Source organism: Muscardinus avellanarius (genome assembly GCF_963383645.1).
Source record: "Muscardinus avellanarius genome assembly, chromosome: 5".
Lineage (NCBI taxonomy): Eukaryota > Metazoa > Chordata > Mammalia > Rodentia > Gliridae > Muscardinus > Muscardinus avellanarius.
This window is the reverse complement of record NC_137790.1, coordinates 72,068,585-72,090,298: the sequence shown is the minus strand read 5'-3', so window position 1 is coordinate 72,090,298 and position 21,714 is coordinate 72,068,585.

The following is a 21,714-nucleotide window of genomic DNA, read 5'->3' as shown; positions in this document are numbered from 1 at the left end:
CACCATGAAGCCAAAATATTAATCACCATGATATGTGTTGATCACTAAGGGTTTTACTTTCTGGCTACTAAGAATATGACACTAGACAAGACAACTATCCTCACAAAACTTTTAGCCTCAATAGAAAGACAGATATGGAGCTGAGAATGGGGGCACTTGCTTGTAATCCCAGTACTTGGGAGGCTGAGACAGGAGGATCACAGGTTTGAAGCCAGCCTCAGCAACTTAGTGAGGCTCTCAGCAACTTAGTGAGACCCTATTTCCAGTAAAAATATAAAATAAAATAAAATGGGTCTGGGGATGTAGCCCAGAAATAGAAGGCTTCTGAGTTTCATCCCAGAACCACAATAAATAAATAACTAAACAATGCAGCTATAGACATCTTAGCACATGTGATTAAATAAAAAGAGAATTACAATTTTTTTTTTAGTGGTACTCTGGGTGAAACCCAGGGGCTTTCTACCTCCAGGCTATGTGCCCAGGCCTGTTTTATATTTTATTTGGAAACAGGGTCTCACTAAGTTGCTGAGAACCTCTAAGTAGCTGAGGCTGGCTTTGAACCTGTGCGATCCTCCTGTGTCAGCCTCCCAAGTACTGGGATTACAAATGTGCACCACCACTCCTGGCTACAATTACAATTTTTTTTTGTACTGGGGGTGGAACCCAGAGGCTTTCTACCTCCAGGCTATACTCCCCGACCTATTTTTTTATATTTTATTTGGAAACAGGGTCTCATTAAGTTGCTGAGCGCCTCACTAAGTAGCTGAGGCTGGCTTCGAACTTGTGCAATCCTCCTGTCTCAGCCTCCCAAGCGCTGGAATTACAAGTGTGTGCCACCACGCCCGGCTTAGAATTACACATTTTTTAGAAAATTTTAAGTGGGATGGGATAAGTTCTTTAGGAATTGGGGAAGCCTCCAAAAGAAACTAAAATTCAAGCTGAGATGATAAGGGATGTATCAAATTGGAAGCAGAAGCCAGGCATGGTAGTGCATGCTTGTAATCTCAGTACTTGGGAGGCTGAGACAGGAAGATCGCAGGTTCAAGGACAGCCTCAACATGTAGTGAGACTCTCATCAACCTAGAAAGATCCTGTTCCCAAATAAGAAATTAAATCAGGCTGGGGATGTCACTCAAAGGTAGACTACCTCTGAGTTCAATCCCTAGTACCACACACACACACACACACACACACACACACACACACACACAGCAGAGCAGAGCTAGGAGAGTCTTTTAGGTAGCGAGAAGAGCTCTTATAAAGGCTCAATCCACCGTGAGTGTGCTCAGATTTGACTTCCAGGTACTGTAATGTAGAGATTAGCTAATCTCACCATGCATCTGTTATCTGCTTTCAAATCTATATTTCTCTGTATTTCCAAACTTTTCCGACATCATATCCTCAACTCCTTGCACAGAACACTTCCCACTCTTTGTCTTACCTTAACCTTCCTTCTCCTTTGTAAAAGGAGTATGCTTATTATCTCATATTGTGCTGTCTTTGCCATGAACCCCCGAGTGGTCCCTTGCCTCAGGCCAATTCTGGCCTTCCACCAGCTGTGTCCATCACCACAAAGTGGAGTCCACAGGGCCAAGAGAATGGATCCATCTGGAGCCTGTGCTACTTCCTCCTAAGCTACCCAGTAGGTACCTCCAAATTTCCTGCTTAAATATCTGAGTCCACTTTCAGAGCCTGATTGGGTCTCTTTCTTGGATCTCTCCTTCCAAGAGGAGACTCTGCTACTGTCTGCATCAAGAAGAACCAGGGTGTAGCTCAGTGATAGAGTGCTTGCCCAGCATATGCAAGGTCCTGGGTTTAAGTTTTAATCACCAGTAAAACACACACACACACACACACACACACACACACACACACACACACACACAGAATAACCAAGGGATGACTGTTTGCTGGAATGGAGCTTGGACCAGGCGGAGGTGTCCATATGCATGTGAAAGAGGAGGGCTGTGGTGCAAAGCCTAGAGTGACATGATAGATACTCTTTGAAGAGGCCATAAGGAACATAGGACATGATAACCTGACCGATTTGGGTCATTCAAGGTTAATGTAGGCTGCAACAAAAACACCAATGGGGTGGGAGAAGATATTTTTCAAAAATAAGATTGTTTCCAAAAATTAAAATAAAAAAGTCTCCAGAAAAATACAACCCAAGTGAAATAGAATTTTTCCGAATTTCTTTTCTCAAACTTATTTGAAATCTAACTCTAATTTCACAATTCCCTGTGGAAAAGAGGTTTAACTTTTGATGACATGCAATGTGCTTCAGAATGTTGTGTTTGTTTCATTTGTGCAATAGTGAGAATTGAACCCAAGGGTGTTCCATCTCTTAGCTATATCCCTGGCCCTATTTTATTTTGAAACAAGTTCTCACTAAGTTGCTGAGCCTGGCTTAGAACCTGCAATCCTCCTATCTCAAATTCTTCCTGTTTCAAAATATCTCCTATCACAAGTACTGGGATTCCAGGCATGCATCAACACTCCCAATTTCATAGTGTTTGAAAAGTGATAAAAAGTTACGGGCACTTCAGATGTAGAGAGCCTACAGAATTAATTTATTGATACAAAGAGCCTGATTGATAGACTGTAGACAAAAAAATGGATGGACATTTTGGAGAGCTGGAAATAAATTCTTAGATGCTCAAGAACCTGCTGGGTTAATAAATACATCCTAAGTATTCGATACTCAAATACTTTCAGTGACAGAAAATCTAGTTTGATGTCATTGATTTGCACTGACAAGAGGAGTCTGTACCATGTAGGCAGAAGAGCAGAACTGGAAGTAAAAATGAATTAATTTTATGTTTGACTATACTCAGTTTTACCGTTGCACTAAAAAAAAAAAAAAATAAGAAAGAAAGAAGGAAGGAAAGAAAGGAAGGAAGAAAGAAAGAGGTCCTAAAGGCTCCAGGCAGTTTGTGGAGAGGTATTAATGAAAAACAAAACATAAAGGCTAAAAATATCCCTCTATGTCATGGGAAAAAAAGAAACAAGTAATCGTTTTAATTTAATATAGATAATATCTATTTAGTCAGTATATTCATCAACTTTGCATCACTGTGACCAAAATACCTGACAAGAACAACTTCGAGGAGGAGAGGTTGATTGGGGCTCACAGTTTCAGTGTCAGACTGTGGTCAGTAGGCACCAAACAAAGATCGTGGTAAGGGCATGGCAGAGGAGAGTGGCTTCACTCATGGCAGCCAGGAAGCAGAGAGGAAACAGAAGTGACCCGGGACAAGTAAAGTCACCTGCTTCCTCAAGCCACACCCCGCCTGCCTACAGTTAGCACCCAGCAAATCCACTCGAATCATTAATTCATCGATGGATCAGACCTCTCATGGTTCAATTATTTCATCTCAGAACACTGCTGCATTGCCTGAAATTTGGGGGCACATTTCATATTCAAGCTATAACAATTCTATTGTATTTACACCCTTCTTTCTTCTTCCTACTCTCCTCCCTTTTATGGTAATGGGGATAAGGGCCCATACCTGAGTGCTCTACCATGGAGATACATTCCGTACTTTTTTTTTTTTTTTTTTTTTTTTTTGGCGGTACTGGGGATGGAATGCAGGGACACTCTACCTCCAAACTACATCCCCAGCCTTATTTTTTATTCCTTATTTTGAAACACGGCCTGAGTTGCAAAGGGCCTCACTAAGTAGCTGAGGCTGTCCGTGACCATAATCCTCCTGTCTCAGCCTCCTAAACGCTGGGATTACAAGCATGTGCCACCACTCCCAGCTTCCAGCCTTTTAAAAAAAAGCATTTTACTATGAGACAGGTTCTCACAAAGTTGCCCAGGCTGGCTTTCTTTTTTTCTTTTCTTTTCTTTTCTTTTTTTCTTTTTTTGGTGATGGTACTGGGGTTCCTGGAAGCCCGTCTACCTCCGGGCTACACTCCCAGACCTATATTTTATATTTTTGTTTGGAAACAGGGTCTCTTAAGCCAGCACGGCTGGCTTCAAACCTGTGCTATCCTCCTGTCTCCCCCCTCCCAAGCGCGGGATTACAAGCGTGCGCCACCAAGCCGGGCTCCAGGTTGGCTTTAAACATGCAATCTTTCTCTCAGATTCCCAAGTAGCTGATGAACATTTATGGATGTGCACTGCTGCACCTAGCCAAATTATTCTTTAAAAGATTCTCACATTTTGCCGGGCATGGTGGTGCACGCTTGTAATCCCCGCGCTTGGGAGGCAGAGACAGGAGGATCGCGCAGGTTCGAAGACAGCCGCACGCTGGCTTAGGAGACCCTGTTTCCAAATATAAAAATGTAAAAATAGGTCTGGGAGTGTAGCCCGGAGGTAGAAGGGCTTCCAGGAACCCCAGTACCACCAAAAAAAAAAAAAAAAAAAAAATCTCACATTTATATATCTTAAGAATATAGAATAATATATCCTACAAAATTTAAAAATGCAATAAGAATTAAAATAGCTGACAGTCTCAGCTACCTAGTGAGGCCCTTTGCAACTCAGTGAAACCCTGTTTCAAAATAAATAATAAAAAATAGGGCTGGGGTGTACTTCGGAGGTACAACGCCCCTGGGTTCCATCCTTGGTACTGCAAAAAAAAAAAAAAAAAAAAGAATTAAAACAAATTGTTGTATTAGAGAGCAGAAACATTATAAAAATATTGTCATATTTTTATAGCTATTATCTGCTTAATTGGTACTTAAATTATTTCTACTTGCCACTTTTAACTACTATTATTGCTATTTTATTTAAGTAAATAACATTTTATGTAAATAACAGAAAAGAAATACATCAGAATATATAACTTGAAGTATATACCTACTTTTATATTTTATATTCAAGTAATATCATATGTTCACAATTTATAATGTTTTATTTATTTCCACACCTATTAGGCTGGCAAAAATGTAAAAATCTAGACATTTCCAAATGCTAGCAAGGATATATAGAAAAGAGAGTTTTAGGCCAGGTGTAGTGGTGCACGCTTGAAATCCCAGTACTTGGGAGTCTGAGACAGGAAGATCCCAGGTTTGTGGCCAGCCTCGGCAACTTGTAAGGCCCTCCATGACTTAGTGAGATCTTGTTTCAAAATAAAAAAAATAAAATAGGGCTGGGTATGTAGCTCAGAGATAGAATGTCCCTGGGTTCAATACCTAGTACCACAATAAAATAAAATAAAAAAGAGACTTTTATCATGTCTGAGAAGCATAAACATTGTTCCACAAATTCTCTGCTCAGAATGGTTGTTCCAAGCTGCAGTAAAGTATAGGTCAAGCTATCTTATCTGGAAGCTTGACCGGGAATAAATTTGCTTCTAAGTTTTCTCAGTCTGTTGACAGAATTCATTTCCTGTGATTTTATTTCAGAAAATTCTGATTTCTTACTGACTCCCAACTGAAGGTCCTAGCCACATTGCCATGTGGCCTTCTTCATAGGCAGTTGACAATATAACAGCTTGCTTCTTCAAAGGCCAGCAAGGGAGTTTCTAGCTTCAGTCTGCCAAAAACAGTCTCTTTCTTTTTTTTTTTTTTCTTTTTTGAGTATTGGAGATTGAACTTAGAGGCATTCTACCTCTGAGCTACACTCTCAGCCCTATTTTATTTATTTGTTTGTTTGTTTGTTTGTTTGTTTATTACGGGTCTGGGGATGGAACCCAGAGGCATTTGACCTCCAAGCCACGCCCCCTGCCCTATTTTTACTCTTTATTTTTTTGAAAAAGGGTCTCACTAAGTTGCAAAGGGCCTCACTAAGTAGCTGAGGCTGTCCACGAACCGCGATACTCCGGTCTCAGCCTCCCAAATGCTGGGATTACAAGCGTGCACCACCTTGCCTGTTTTTTTTTTTAATATTTATTTGTCTGTTTGTTTGTTTTTGCATGGTGTTGGGGATTGAACCCAGGGGCATTCTACCTCTGAGCTACACCCCCAGTCCTATTTTTGTGTGTGTGTGGGGGGGGGGGGTCTGGGGATGGAACCCAGGGGCATTTGACCTCTGAGTTGTTACTTCCTGCCATATTTTTTATTTTTTATTTTGAAACCGGGTCTCACTGAGTTGCAGAGGACCTCACTAAGTAGCTGAGGCTGTCCATGAACCACAATCTTCCTGTCTCAGCCTCCCAAATGCTGGGATTACAAGTGTGCGCCACCACGCCCAGCTTCTATTTTTTTTTTTTTTTAATTGAAACAGGGTCTCACTAAGACCTTGAGGAAGGCCTGGCTAAGTTGTGGAGGCTGGGCTTGAACCTGTGATCCTCCTGTCTCAGCCTTTCAAGTACTGGGATTACAAGCATGTACTACCATGCCTGGCTTGAAACCAAGTCTTATATAATGAAACGTCATTATGGGAGTGACATTCTATCATGTTTGCCATATTCTTTTGGCTAGAAGTAATCAAATGTCACATCCACATTCAAAGAGTGGGATTATACAGGGAAACATCATAAGGCAGAGATCATAGGAGCTATCTTAGAACTCTGCTTACCATATCTAATGATATTAGAGATAGGGTGTCCTAAGATATAGAAATTCCATGTAGACAGTATAGATGTACAATAATGTTCATAAGAGCATTGTTTGATAATAAACATACTCTATAATTTAATTTCTCAAAATACAAAATTATATAGAAACATTAGCTTATAAAACACCGCATATGGTATAATAACATTTTTGTAAGGGTAACTTATGTAGGAACTATGCTTCTGGTAATGGCTTCCTGTAGTTGCTTTCCACCACTTAGAAAAACTGGAGAAAAAAGAAAAAATATCGAAGCACCGAAGGTAGTGAGGATGTGTGGGTGCAAGGTACCAGGGTAGTGAGAATTTATGGATGTCAGATATGGAAGATAAGGAGAAGCCCTCAGAGGTGAGGCTGACATCTGCCACCACTTTTCCAATCCTGTGGTCACTGCTGCTGCTTAAAGTGGTGGTTAAAAGACTGAACAGAGCTTCTAGCTGCCTCATGGGGCAGAGGAGACCTTGCCAAAAAGGAGAAGCCCTAGTAATAAATACACAAGACTTTTGGCCAGGACCTTCAAGGACTTTACCCTACTTGGAGTATGTGTGAACTGCAAATAAACTAAGTTTCACAAGGATTAAGTACAGCTCTGAACAATCAATGTTAGTTCCTGATGGAATAAGGTAATCAATCTGTTCTCAGCCTTGCTGTGGTTAGGAATTCTTGCCTCTCAATCTCTCCCATAGAATGCCTTTTCTTTCCCCAGCCCCTTGCTCAAACTCAATTCTGATCCTAATAAACACATTATCAGTGGGGTACTCCTGACACAGGAAGGAGAGAGGGAGGGGGGAGGGAGAGAGAGAGACATTGCTTTGTGGCAGGAGCCCAGCTGGGGCCCTGAAATTACTCTTGGCTAGAAACCTAGAAATAAACCCGGCATGGTGGTGCATGCTTGTAATCCCAGTACTTAGTAGGCTGAGACAGGAGGACTGCAGCTTCTCCGCCAGCCTCAGCAACTTGTGAGGCCCTCTGCAACTTTGTGAGACCCTGTTTCAAAAAAGAATTTAAAAAATTGGGTTGGGGGTACAGCTTGGAGGTAGAATGCCCCTGGATTTAATCCTGATATCACACACAAAAAAGAAAGAAAATCTAGAAATAATATTGAAAGAATAAAAACTCCTTCACATCTTTCCCCACCAGCTGTTAACAAGCAGACAGCATAGCCCTCCTCAGATATGAACAAAGCAGTTTCCTCCCTAAACAGTTCAGGAGGTATGAACCAGCCCCACCACCACCAACAACAACAATATGACCGCAGAGTCTCCCTAGGACACTTTTGAGACAAGACAGAAGACAAATGAGAGAGAGAGACAGAGAAAAAGCAAGAGAAAGAGAGAGAAGGAATATATATATAATGTTAATGGCTATTCTGTTTCTGTATCTTGAAGTGTAACAAATCTCTCACCCCTCCATCCTCTCTGCAATTAAGTGACCAAATGTATAAAGAACTTGTGTTTGAGCCTCAGATCCGAAGACTTGCTTTCTGGGCCTTCCCTAGTGAACAAAGTCCCCTGTTTTCCCAACTTCAGTCACAGTGTTCCTTTGTCTTCGGGATCGAGCCTCCAGCCACAGTATAATGTAGAATTGAGTTAGCATGGTCCTCTGTCCCTTTTCCTACACGGATGAATGCATCACTGTATGCCAGCTTCTTCACCTTGCTTCTTGGTTTGTGTTTTAAACTGATTAAGCAAACCACAATAGTATCCATTTCCCTCCCCTAAATAAATTTTTTTTGTACTAGAGATTAAACCTAGGGGAATTCTACCTCTGAGCTACATCCCCAGAGACCTTTTTGAAGCCACTATTCCATTTCCCTCCTGCGAGGAATTTCATCTTTTTTTTTTTTTTTTTTTTTTTGGTACTAGGGATTAAACCTAGGGGAATTCTACCTCTGAGCTACATCCACAGCCCTTGTTAAACTACTTTTTAAAATCTTGAAACACTAAACTCTTCTGTTAAGGGCCTCATTAAACTGCGGAGGCTGGCCTCGAACTTGTGATTTTCCTGTCTCAGCCTCCCAAGTACTAGGATTTCAGGGTTTGCCACCGCGCCAGGCTCCGCCCTCCCACTCGTCCCCGGTGGGAAGGTCCTTTGGAAGACTACATCTCCCGGCAGCCTCCGCGGCGGGCGGCGGGGGCGCGCGCGCAGGCGCAGGGCGGCTCCCGCACGCAGGCGCAGTGCGCACGCCGGCTGAGCTGGGTCTCGCTGCTCGGTGCGCGGCGGCGGAGAGCCAGGCCTGTTGAGCGCCGCCGAGACGCGGGCCGGCTCCCGAAGGTTGTGCGGGGGAGAGGTGCGGCGGACGAGGAGCGAGCGAGCGCCTCACCCTAGCAGCGGCGCCGGGAGCGGTGGCCTGGAGCCGGTGAGCGGGGGCCCGCGCCGCAGCCCCTCCCCCTCCGGCGGCGCGTCCGGGCCGTCCGCGGCGGGCCCCGAGGCCGGGAGCGAGGGCGCCGTCGCCGCTCGAGCTCGGGGCCCGGGCGGCGCCCGCTGCCGCGGCCGGCGGTGCTAACGGCGGCGTGGGGGCGGGGAGGCCGGCGGGCGGGGACGGCGGCGCACAGGCCGCGCCGAGCGGAGGCGGCGCCGAGCCTGCGCCGAGGGCGGCGGGCGGAGGAGCGGGGCCGGCGCGCCAAAACCCTGACCAGCAGGAAGGGCAAGGCTGGGAATTCACAAGTTAGTGCCCCCGGCCGGCGCCGGCGTGAGGAGGGTGTGCGTGCGCGCGCGTGTGCGTGTGAGTGTGTACACGGCGACGGGCGGCCGCAGTTTACAGATGTCATAACAACTGGGGCCTGGAGCGGCTGACGGGGGTGTGGTAATTATAGGAATGACCGAACTTGGTCTGCACCGAGCGTGTGTAAGCGGTGATGTGACGGAAAACAGCTTTGATTAGTCTCAAAATGGGAGGAGAAAACCGAAGGATGACTGGAGTCCGGGAGGTCTAGGAAAGAATGTCTTAGGGTCGAATGGAAGTGTTTCTTATTCCTCTTTTAAACATCTTCAAAGCAGGCGATTTTCAAGGCTTCAGTCCACATTTGGCAAACAGTAACAGTCGCGCGTAATATTTTTTTTTCTAAACTATGCTGCTAATATCACTGTTTCATCGTTTTCTTTTTTTGTTTTTTCCCTTTTCCTTTCTTTGGTACTAGGGTTTGAACCCAGGGGAATTGTACTCCAAGCTACACACCCAGCTCATTTTATTTGGAAACAGGGTCTAAGTTTCTGAGGCTGGCCTGGAATCTACAATCTCCCAAGTACTGGGATTACAGGTGTGTCGCCACCGCTCCCTGCTTCCTTAAACAGTTCCTTCAAAATTTTGTTAGCAGTAAATGATAATTTCCTTCCTCTCTTGGTAAGGCTTATTCTTTTTCTCTTCTTTTCTTCTCTTTTCTTTTTTTTTTTTTTTTTTTTTTGTGGTACTGGGGGTGGAACCCAGGTGCTTTCTATCTCTAGGTTATACTTCCAGACATATTTTATATTTTATTTGGAAATGGTCTTACTAAGTTGCTGAGAGCCTAAGTAGCAGAGGCTGGCTTCGAACCTGTGTGATCCTCCTGTCTCAGCCTCCCAAGCGCGGGGATTGCAGCCTTGCGCCACCACACCTGGAAAAGGCTTATCTTGTCGAAGCTTATTCTTGACATTTTTTCCCCTTAATTCTTGCATTTGTGTTATTTTGGAAGAAATCCACACGTTATTCCTTCCTCTGGTTTTGTTTGGTGTTAGTGGTGGTTTGTGTGTGGAGAGGGGTACTGAGGATTGAACCCATGGGCTTTCTACCTTTGAGCTACGCCCACATCCCAATCTCAGCTTCCCAAGTAGTAGGATTATACATGTGCACAGATTCATATTTAGCTTATTTTGAAACTGAGTCTCATGATGTTGCCTAAGCTGGCCTTCAACTTGTGATCCTCCTGGCTCAACCTCCTAAGTACTGGGATCACAGGCCTGTGACAATGTACCTGGTGTCCTCTCTGTATCTTAAAGATCAGAGAGATTAAAATTTAATTTTTGGAAAAAGAAGAGAATAAGCTTTGTTGTATTCTTACTGAAATAATGTTTGTGTGGGAGGGGTTGCTGGGGATTGAACTCAGGGGCATTTTACCTCCACGCTACACACTCAGCCCTATCTTATTTTTTACATGGAAATGGTCTTGCTAAATTGCTGAGAGGCTGGGTAAGTTGCTGAGGCTGGCTTCCAAACTGATCCTTCTGTCACACCTCCCAAGTACTGGGATTATGGGCATGCACCACCATGCCCAGCTTCTTAAAAAACTTATTTTTGGCCGGGTGTGGTGGCGCACACTTGTAATCCCCTGTGCTAGGGAGGCTGAGACAGGAGGTTCGCACAGGTTTGAAGCCAGCCTCAGCTACTTAGTGAGGCTCTCAGCAACTTAGTGAACCCCTGTTTCCAAATAAAATATAAAATAGGTCTGGGAGTGTAGCCCGGATGTAGAAAGCCCCTGGGTTCCATCTCTAGTACCACAAAAAATAATAATAATAAAATTTTAAAAATTAGTTTTGGATTGCACTGCATAATGTGTATATGTGATCATTCTATCTCAGAGCTATACCCCCAGCCCTATTTTTTATTCTTTATTTTGAAACAGGGTCTCACTGAGTTGCAAAGGGCCTAAGTAGCTGAGGCTGGCTACAAACCATGATCTTCGCATCTTAGCCTCCCAAATGCTGGGGTTACAAGCATGTGCCACCACACCCAACTTATTCTTTATTTTGAAAATGGTCTTACTGAGTTGTAAGGGCCTCACTAAGTAGCCGAGGCTGCCTGTGAAGCCGGATCCTCCTTTCTCAGCCTCCCAAATGCTGGGAGGAAGCTTGTACCACCATGCCCAGTTTGACATTTTTGTTTTCTAAGTTGTCTTGTTTATCTCATAATGTGTTCAATTTTTGTAGTTTTCCTTGGTCTCACCTATGTTATGAATTATACCAGATAGTCTGAAATTGCTATAATTTGTTTCTTGGACCTTTTTTGGTACTCTACTGGAAATTGAACCCAGGGACATTCTCCTCCCTTTGAGCTACAACTTCATCCTGTTTTACTTTGAAACATGGTCTCTCTATGTTGCTAAAAGTCTTGCTAAATTACTGAGGCTGGCTGCTAACCTGTGATCCCTCTCTCTTGGTCTTCCAAGTATAGTTATTATAGGCATGTACCATCATACCTGTCTTGTTTCCTAGACTTTTTGTTGTTCTCAATTCTTTTGTCCTTTTACTAGGATTGTATCTTATCCTTTCATCTCCAGTGTTTGAGCATAGTGTGTGTTGAGTTAGTGATAGAATAAGCCTTAATGCTTTATTTTGTCTATGCTTTTAAGTCTGTCAGGTTGTTTTTAGAAGTATTAATAGTGTGTATAAAAGCAACTGAGACCTTTGGCCATACAAGTAAAGATGGATGACCTAGTGATAAAGATAATCCCCTATTACTCTCCTTGTTTTAAGATATCTTTGTATTCTGTAGGGATTATGAATTTAGTTATAATAAAGGAATGAAACATTGGAAATGGTAAACAATTCAATTGACTGGTTTGGATTGATTTTTTTTTTTTCTTCCCTTGTTCCACAAGTAGGAGGTGGTCCCAGGCTAAATGGAGGCCAGATTGGGTTGCATTAAAAAATGTTGAGGTGGTGAAGACAGATGGAACGTACACTTTGTTTTTTAAAGGTGTTAACAACCCTATAAAACAGACATAAGTGAAAAAAATGATTATGTCCTAGTGTTGTAAACTAGTTGGGACAATTCTTGAGAGCAGGCAATAATCCAGAATGTAGATAATGGGGATAATCTCCTTCACATAACAGGAATAATGCTGCCCTTCATATACAAAGATAAGTCTGCTTACTCATCATGTTTGATTTTCTAGCATGAAGAGGGATATGTGCTGAGTTGTCCATGTGTCACTGTGCTCTGTGACCAACAAGGCAGTTTGGGGTCAGAAAGGGGGTTTGTAGCTGGGGAACCATAAGAGTCACAGACTAACATCTATTGATGGATCAAGCTCTACATCTGAAGCTTCACATAATTATCCTTGCAGAACCTCTTTGAGGAGGTGGTTACATATGCAGGGTGATTAGGTAACTTGCCCTACTTCATAGAATAAATGGTGGAGCTGGGATTTAAACATAGGGCAGTTTGTACTTTGTTCATGTCAATCATTAAAGCTTGGTTTTATTAACTGTTTGCTTTTTATTTTTAGTACTGGAGATTGAACCCAAGAGGATTCTACCTTCAAGTGACACCCCTAGCCCTATTTTATTTTTTATAATTTTTAATTTTTAATTTTTTGCAGTACTGGGGATGGAACCTGGGGCATTCTACCCCCAAGTGACACCCCCGGCCCTATTTTTTTATTCTTTCTAATTTTGAAGCAGGGTCTCACTTAGTTGCCAAGGGCCACACTTAGTAGCTGAGGCTATCCGCGAACCACAATCCTCCAGTCTCAGCCTCCCCGAATGCTGGGGTTATTTTGAAACAGGGTCAAACTGACTTGAGAGGGCCTCACTTTAGTTGCTGAGGCTATCTTAACCTGCAATCCTCTTGTCTCTGTCCTCCCAAGTACTAGGATTACAGGCCTGTACTGCCACCCCTGGCTAACAGTTCACTTTTCCATCAGAAAAAACTAGTTGTAGTTTAACGTAGTGAAATGTTACTGTAAAGGTCTGGTGTACGAACATTTGAAGATTGAGTTCTTGTTTCATCACCATTTAAAAAATAAAGCTTTTAAATTAGAAAAATAACCTGAAATCTTTTTCTTGTCCCAATCTCTGCACCTCTTGAGTATGTATGTCCCTATCACTGTTAACTTCAATATAATGTGAGACTACAATGCACTAAGGTATATTAAAAAAAATCAGAAAAATAATCTAAAAAGCTTGGAAACTTGGGGATTGAACTCAAGGGAATTCTACCTTTGAGTTATGAGGTTATCCCTATTTTTTTTTTTTTTTGAAACAGGGCCTCACTAAGTTGCCACAGTTGATCTTGAATCTTCAACCTTGTCTCAGCCTCCCAAGTACTAGGATTGCAGGCTTTTGACACCATGTCTGGCTGAACCTCTGTACTTTAAATGATATTTCTTCATATAGCCTGTGTGTGTGGGGGGGTACTGGGTGTGGAACCCAGGGTTTTTTCTACCTTCAGGCTGTACTCCCAGACCTATTTTGTTTTTTATTTGGGAACAGTGTCTCACTAAGTTGCCGAGAGACAAGTAGCTGAGGCTGGCTTTGAACCTGTGTGATCCTCCTGTCTCAGCCTCCCAAGCACACTGGTATTACAAGCGTGAGCCACCATGCCTGACTGATAACAGCCATTTTAAACATTATCTATTGATTTTCCTCTAGGCAAGATATTCCATATGTATCTGCCTTGCTCAGATATATACACACCGCCCCTCCCCTATAGGTGTTAATATTAAGTCAATAATCAGTACTTACAGTATTATAACTATGTAAATATTCACAACTATTAAGAATATTATGGTATAATTTCTTCTTAATTTATGTTTTTCTAGGAGTTAACATATGTATTTTTTCATTTCTTGAGATAGCTATCCTGAACCCCTTTATCCTCTTAATGCAGTCTGAATTGGTTGCTTTGAGTGCTTGTTTCAGTTATCTTGGAACGTCTTAAACATCATCCTTTTCTCTTTGCTTTTCTCCTGTACTGGATTCCCTGTTTCCCATATTTTTTTCTTAGTTTATTCGTGTGTGTGTGTGTGTGTGTGTGTGTGTGTGTGTGTGTGTGTGTGTGTGTCTGGGGATGGAACCCAGAGGCAGTCAACCTCTCAGCTACACCCCCTGCCCTATTTTTTTTATCTTTTTTTTTTTTTTTTTTTTTTTTTGAAACCAAGTCTCACTAAGTTGCAGAAGCCCTCACTAAGTAGCTGAGGCTGTTCGCAATCCTCTGGGTCTCAGCCTCCCGAATGCTGGGATTACAAGCGTGCGCCACCATGCCCGGCTCTCATAGTAGATATCTTGAGACATGATACATGGGAGTAAGGCCTAGGAGGGAAGCTTGGAGGTAGAATGTCCCTGGGTTGAAGCCCCAGTACCATAACAAAAAAGAAACCCAAACTTTCTGAAATATTGCATGACTGTTTTATCTTCACACTTGATCAGTAATTTTAACTAGGTATAAAATATTTTTTGTTTCTTTTGCGGTACTGGGGGTGGAATCCAGGGGCATTCTACCTCCGAGCTACACCCCAGCCCTATTTTTTATTCTTTATTTTGAAACAGGGTCTCACTGGGTTGCAAAGGGTCTCACTAAGTAGCTTAAGGCTGGCTGTGAACTGCAATCTTGTCTCAGCCTCTCAGATGCTGGGATTACAAGCATGCACTACTATAGCTGGCGAGCCCTACTTCTGTTACTCCTTTCTGTAGAATTAATTGATACATTCATTGATTATGTATGAGCCACTGCAAAGTATGTTAATGGGGCGTATGTGTGTATAGTTCTGTATTGTGTTATAGACCTTGTCCTGGTTCTTGCTTTTTTTAATTCAACATTGTGGATCTTTGTTATGTGTGTGAATGTGTGTGTTTCTGTGTGTCTGTCTGTCTTTTTGTTCCCTAATAATTGACTTCTAAGTTGCTTTTCCACCATCACAAATATCCTTTATTTGGACATCCTTATGAACCCATGTGAGAAGTTTTCTGGATTATATTCCCGGGAATGTGATTTTTGGAGCATAAAATGAGGAAATTTGTTTATGTACTTACTTGTAATAACAGAAGGGTTCTTGTTTGCCCACATATTTGTCCATATTTATTTCTATCTTTCTATTTTGTTGGTCTGATGGATATAAGGTGTTTCACCATTCCCTGATTAGCACTTTTTTGGATCCGTTCAGATTTTTCTTTTTGGTAATTGTCTGTTTTGGGTCAGGAGCTCTGGTTTCTGCTTCTGCTCACTGAGCTGCAGGCAGTGAACAGATGAGGCCTTCCTTGCTGCCTGCTTTCTTTTTCAAATATGCAGGAGTCTCCAGAACAACAGGACTGCAACAAGCATTGGGGGGACAGTAGTGGGGGTAACCAAGGGAGTATCTAGCTGTGTCCCTGGTGTGGGGGAATTTGGGGTACCAACAGGGGTGAAGAAGATGAGAAAGAGAACTGAATGGATCTTGGGTAATTGTCTTTACTCTATTTGGGGTTTCTATCTTTTGGTATGTTGAAGTTTTTTGTGGAAGTTGAATTTTGAATGATCTATTGGTTTTAGACTTGAAAAATATCTTCTCTAAACCTGTCTTTCTGTTCATTTTGTTCGTGGTATCTTTCATTGAATGGAAATTCTAAATTTGGTGCAAGGTTTTGAGGGGAGGCGTACTGGGGATTGAAACAAGGGACATTCTACCTTTGAGTTATACCCAGCCCTATTTTGTTTGTTTTGGGGTTTTTGTTTTTTTGGTACTGAATGTTGAACCCAGAAACATTCTACCTCTGAGCCACACCCAAGTCCTATTTTATTTTTTATTTTATAACAATTGCTGAGGCTGGCCTTGAACCTGTAATCCTCTTGTCTCAGCCTCCCAAGTACAAGTGCATGTGCCACTAACACCCAGCTTTATTTTATTTTATTTTATTTATTTTTACTTTTTTTGGTACTGGGGATTGAACCCAGGGGCATTCTATTTCCGAGCTACACTCCCAGCCCTATTTTTTTATTCTTTATTTTGAAACAAGATCTCACCAAGTTATGGAGGGCCTCACTACGTAGCTGAGGCTGGCCATGAACCTGCAGTACTTCTGTCTCAGCTTCCCAAGTACTGGGATTACAAGCATGTGCCACCATGCCCAGCAAGGTTTATTTTTAAAGTTTAAGACAGCCTTGCTGAGTTGCTGATGCTGGACATGAACTTGCAATCCTCCTGCCTCAACCTCCCAAGTACTGGGGTTACAAGGGTGTACCACCACGCCCACTGCAATTTTTTTTGTTGTTTTTTTAATCATCTCTTCCTCATGAACATTTTCTTCTGTCTTGGAATTTATATTATTTGGATATTAAGAACTCTTAGGTGATTTTAATTTTTTTTCTTTTCCCTCCTATCTTCCATCTCTTAGTCTTTTTGTTTACAGAGATTTCCTTAGTGTTCCAGCCCTATTGTTGAAATTTTAATTTCTAACCGTATTATCATTTTCTTAGCACTTAGTCTTATGTTAAAATGTCTTTATATTTCGTAGATGCTATAATCTTTCTGAGAATGCTAATGATAGTTGAGGGGGGTTATAACTCTTGTTTCCTCCAAATTTTTATATGTCCTTTGCTGTGTTTTTTTTTTTTTTTTTCTCTCTAGAGACTTTGCCTAGATGTCTGGCAATCTTAAGGTTGTCCATTCATATTTAAGAGTAAAGAACCAAAAACTGAATTGGAAGATATGACATATTGAAGGGTAAACAACATAGCTGGTGGCTATTTTAGGAAGAACACACTTAGAGATTTTTTTCTTTTGGACTGGTCAGTTTCCCCAAGCGAGTCTTCAGTCTCTTGCATGGAGGATATGGCTGCCATGTTTTGAGAACTTTTAGAAAAGTAACTGAGGCTCTTAACTATTAATTATGCTACCTCACTCCTTTCACCTGTACTGGAGTATCATTTTGTGTGTGTGGTACTGGGATTGAACCCAAAGGGGTGTGTGTGTGTGTTTTACTGGGGATTGAACCCTTGAACCCAGATGCATTCTATATTGGAGCTATACTCTCAGGTCCTGTGTTGTTTCTGTGTCCTCCTCTTTGCTGAAATGGTCTCAGGAGTTTGCTGAGGGTTGCTGAGGCTGGTCATGAGCTTGAAATCCCCCAGAACTAGAATTTACAGACATGTGCCACCCTGTCCAGCTTGAGCTTGCTTGCGCGCGCGCTCGCTCACTCTCTCCTTTCTTTCTTCCTTCCTTCCTATGTGTACACTCTCTCTCTTTGTATGTACGTGTGTGTATAAAAGTATATGTATACTGGCTCCCAACCCCTTTTCATTTTTAAAAATTCTGAAACTGTCTTGCTAAGTTGCTGAGGCTGACCTGGAACCTGCCGTCCTCTTGTCTCAGCTTCAGGTGGTAAGCCATCATGCCTGGCTATAACCTAGTTTTTAGCCCCAGTCCGCACTCTTATCTTCAGAGGTACATGGGGTTCTTCAGTCTGTGAAGCCTCTTGCTAGGTGGCAGTGTGCATCCGTTTGTATTTTATCGATACTACTCTGGGTAATTCAGAGTTCTCTACTTTTCTAGTAAAATATCATTTGATCATTTGTTTTATAGGTTCTAAAAGGGTTTATAATTAAATCCTTAGCTTATTTTGCAATTATACTTTCTAGTGGTTTTAGTTGTCAATATTAAATGCACATCTCATTTTGAATAAAATTATGTATGATTTACATAATGGAATTAAGATTGTTCTTCATGATTTCACAAAAACTTTTGTAGTTAAATATTATAAACATTCAAAATGTGTTTGAGACTTGCTGACTTCGTGTGATAGGCTGAATTAACATTGTAAATATATAATGTCTTGTCTTAAAGATAATAAAAATAGCAAAAATGTATAGTCTATTAAAAACCCCCTCTGAGGTATAGCTGTTTGGGGTATACATTGACTGACACTGGAGATGGTGTTGATAGAATGGAGACAAAGGGATCTTATAGGACAAAGGAATTCAAGCTCAGTCTGAAAAGTGGCAAAGATATTTCAGGGTTTTTATTGATTTTTTTTTTTTTTTTTTTTTTTTTTTTTAGTACTGGTAGATCAAATCTAGGGGTATTCTACTCCAAGCTATACCCCCAATCTTTTTTTAAATTTTTTGTTTTGAAACAGAGTCTTGAGCCGGGCGTGGTGGCACACACTTGTAATCCCTGCACTTGGGAGGCTGAAACAGGAGGATCACACAGGTTCGAAGCCAGCCTCAGCTACTTAGTGAGGCTCTCAGCAACTTAGTGAGACCCTGTTTCCAAATAAAATATAAATAGATCTGGGAATATAGCCTGGAGGTAGAAAGCCTCTGGGTTCCACCCCAGTGCCACAAAAAGAAGGGAGGAAGGAAAGAAAGAGAGAGAAGAAAGAAAGACAGACAGACAAGGTCACTGTGAGCCTCACTAAGTTACTGAGGATGACCTGGAACCCGAATTCTCCTGTCTGTCTTTCACGTACTGGGATTATATGTGGTGCCTTCATGCCTAGGCATTGTAGGTTTTTATATAATGAAATAATGTAGTAATAAAAGTATTGAGGTTAACCTGAGAGCTGTGGAAGGATAAATGAACAGAGTCTGAGGTTAGGAGGGGTGGTTTTGAGTGGATACAGTTATCTAAGCATAGGATGAGAAGCACCTGAACAGTCTGGTGGCAGTGGAATTGACAGTAACAGATTAAGTGAGACACTTTGGGTAGGATAAGCAACATTTGATAATTGACTAAATGGATATGAAAGCAAAAGTAGGGAATCTCCTTTTGAAAGAACACCATGTATCTCTATTTTGCCACTAGGAATTTTGCGTCTTGTTTTAAGTTTATTGCCTTTTTTTTTTTTTTTTTTTGCTTAGTTTCCCCAGAAAAATATGATTAAGATGAGGCATAATGCTTTTAATTTTTAAAGGTCTCTGGGTCCTCAGTATTTTGAAAAGTTATTGACAATAACTTAAAAAGTTTAATTAATGGCTTATATGATATTCTAAAACATTTGATTAGGATAAGCCAAATTTTTAAATACTATTGCTTTGTTATTCCTTGTATCATAGACTTAACTAGAATTTTTTTCCTTTGTCATTAAAGCTCTACAATTTCTGCCTTTTGCAGCTGTATTATGTGCTGTTTTACAACAATTTATTCCTTTATATTGAGTTTCAACTTTAGGTGCATATAGGAATTAATGGTTTAAAAGAAAAATTTCCCACAAAATTCCAGGTATCTAATGTCTGCTTCATATCTCTTGGTTAGACTGGTTAGACTCTTGGGAAGGATAGTTGAAGCATGTTTTTTTCATAAAGCTTTCTTTATGGTTTTGTATCTATGTTTTTAAGTCTATATACATGGGAATTTTTTTCTTTAAAAGAAGGGATTTATTTATTTATTTATTTATTTATTTATTTATTTATCTTTGCGGGTCTGGGAATAGAACCCAGGGGCATTCGACCTCTGAGCTACATCCCCTGCCCTATTTTTCATTCTTTATTTTGAAACAGGGTCTCACTAAGTTGTGGGGGGCCTCACTAAGTAGCTGAGGCTTAATAGACACTTCACAAAAGAAAAAATTCAAATGACCAATAAATGCATGAAAAAATGTTCAACATCATTGGCAATCAGAGAGATGCAAATCAAAACCATCCTGAGATTTCACCTAACTCCAACTAGAATGGCAATCATTCAAAACACAAACAACAACAAATGCTGGCGAGGATGTGGAGAAGTGGGAACCCTAAAACATTGTTGGTGGGATTGCAAATTAGTGCAACCACTTTGGAAAACAGTATGGAGGATCCTCAGAATGGGAACAGATTTACCATTTGACCCAGTAGTAACACTTCTGGGTATTTATCCAAAAGAAAACAATCCAAACTACCAAACTAATGCGTGCGTATCTATGTTCATAGTTGCACAATTCACCATGGCCAAGCTCTGGAACCAGCCAAGTTGTCCATCAATGGATGAATGCATTACAAAACTGTGGGATATGTACACAAATGGAATTTTACTCAGCCATAAAAAAAATACAGTTACGTCATTTTCGGGGAAATGGATGGAACTGGAAGACATGCTAAGCGAGATTAGTCAGTCACAAAAAGAAAGAAATCAGATGCTTTCCCTAACATGTGAAAGCTAAGGTGAAATGGGTCATAGGAGGAACTCCAGGTGAAAAAAGGAGATCCCGTAGAGGAGCAAACAAGGCAACCTAACTGAGGGGATGGGGTGGGGGAGGAAACACTCTAAAGCACATGATGTGTTCTTAAACATTATAGATATTAGCCACTAAACCAAGCATGGGAAGAAGGGTTGGGGAGGAAATGTGGTGGGGATTGGGCAGGGGCTGACTGGTTGATGTGTGCATGTATGTCTACACGTTTTTTTTTAAATCCCATGATGATGTATGAATATAATGCAATAATAATAATAATAATGATGATGATGATGATGTAGCTGAGGCTGTCTGTGAACAGCAATCCTCTGGTCTCAGCCAGCCTCCCAAATGCTAGGATTACAAGCGTGCGCCACCACACCCAGCTTAAAGAAGGGTTTAATCCATTTATACTACTCTTGGGTATCTTTACAAAGGAGTTGAAACCAGAGAATTACAGTAATATATGCATACTCATATTCATAGCAACACAATAGCCAAGTTATGGAACCAGCTTAAGTGTCCATCAACAGCAAAATCCATTACAAAATTATGGGAAATATACACAATGGAACTATACTCAGAAATAACAACAAAATTACATCATTTGCAAGAAGATGGAAAGACCTAGAGAACATTGTTATTGAGATTAGCCAATCACAGAAAGTGAATGGTCATGTGTTTTCTCTAATACGTACAAACTAGTGAGTAATTGGGATACTAGAGGGACTCCAGATAATGGAGGAGAAACCTCAGTGGAGCCAGGGAGGTGGTCTAAGGGGAAAGGAAGGAGGAAGACTGGTTCATTAATGGAAATACTACCATCGACTATGTATACATATGTGAATATACCACCATCAATTTCAGTACTCTGTATTAAAAGGGAGAGAATGGGGGAGTTGAGGGAGTACCACGTGCTGTGTACATATATGTCATTGTCAACAAAATTTGCATTATCATGTGAGATTATAATGTACCAATAAAAGCACATTATAAAAAATAACTTAAAGTTCATATTCAAGCCGGGCTTGGTGGCGCACGCTTGTAATCCCCGTGCTTGGGAGGCGGAAACAGGAGGATCGCGCAGGTTCGAAGCCAGCCGCGCTGGCTTATAAGACCCTGTTTCAAAAATAAAATAGGTCTGGGAGTGTAGCCCAGAGATAGAAGGGCTTCCAGAAACCCCAGTACCACACACACACACACAAAAGTTCATATTTAAAATTATGCAAAAAACCCATGTCTTGTTTTATAATAATCTGCTTGTATAAATTAAATACTCAGGGAGAAACATATTTGTTAAAGTAGGCTGTATGCATCATTGGCACTGGAATTATCAATGCTTTGAGAACATATCTTGTATACAATAAATTGACAAATACATGGGGAAGA